Raw genomic sequence first — 668 nt, 5'->3', positions numbered from 1 at the left:
TCCAGAGCAAGAAGGACATACACCTATTAGGAGTTAAGATTCCATGGAAGACTGAAGTTAAATATCTCAGTGTGCTGCTTGACAAAAAACTCATTCAGCAATCATATAAAACACATAAGCTCGAAGACGTTCAACGCAATCGCGCAACTCTACCCCATGATCAACAGCAGAAGCAAACTGGTTATACGTAACAAACTATTTATATATACGATGGTAATACACCCAGTCATCACTTACTCATCTCCTGCATGGAGCCATACCTCGGGTAAAAACATTAAAAAACTGCAGAGGATACAGAACAAATGCCTGAGGATGATTCTGGATGCCCCACGGTTTATTAGAAACTCACAGATCCATAGAGAAGTCAACATTCCTTATACCTCTTCTCTTTTCCATGATCTAGCAGAAAAGATTTTCATCAAGGCAAGTAATCATCCAAACCCATTGATCAAACAAGGTTTGGACTACAATGAAGCGGAATACTACAAATACAAAAGACCTAAATCAATGTTATGCTCAGCTGAACTCAGCCAATCTCACTGCCCTCGCAGGGCGAGTTTAGAGCTCAATAACACTCCACTCAAAGAACTTCCCTTATAGACAAAGGGGGTTATGAAAAGCATATGTGTTTCACCCATCAAACCAGTAATGTTCTGCGTGCGCTCTAA

Source organism: Typopeltis vanoorti, chromosome 21 (genome assembly GCF_054136105.1).
Source record: "Typopeltis vanoorti isolate ZY-2024b chromosome 21, IOZ_Tvanoo_1.0, whole genome shotgun sequence".
Classification (NCBI taxonomy): Eukaryota; Metazoa; Arthropoda; class Arachnida; order Uropygi; family Thelyphonidae; genus Typopeltis; species Typopeltis vanoorti.
This window is presented reverse-complemented; position numbering follows the sequence as displayed.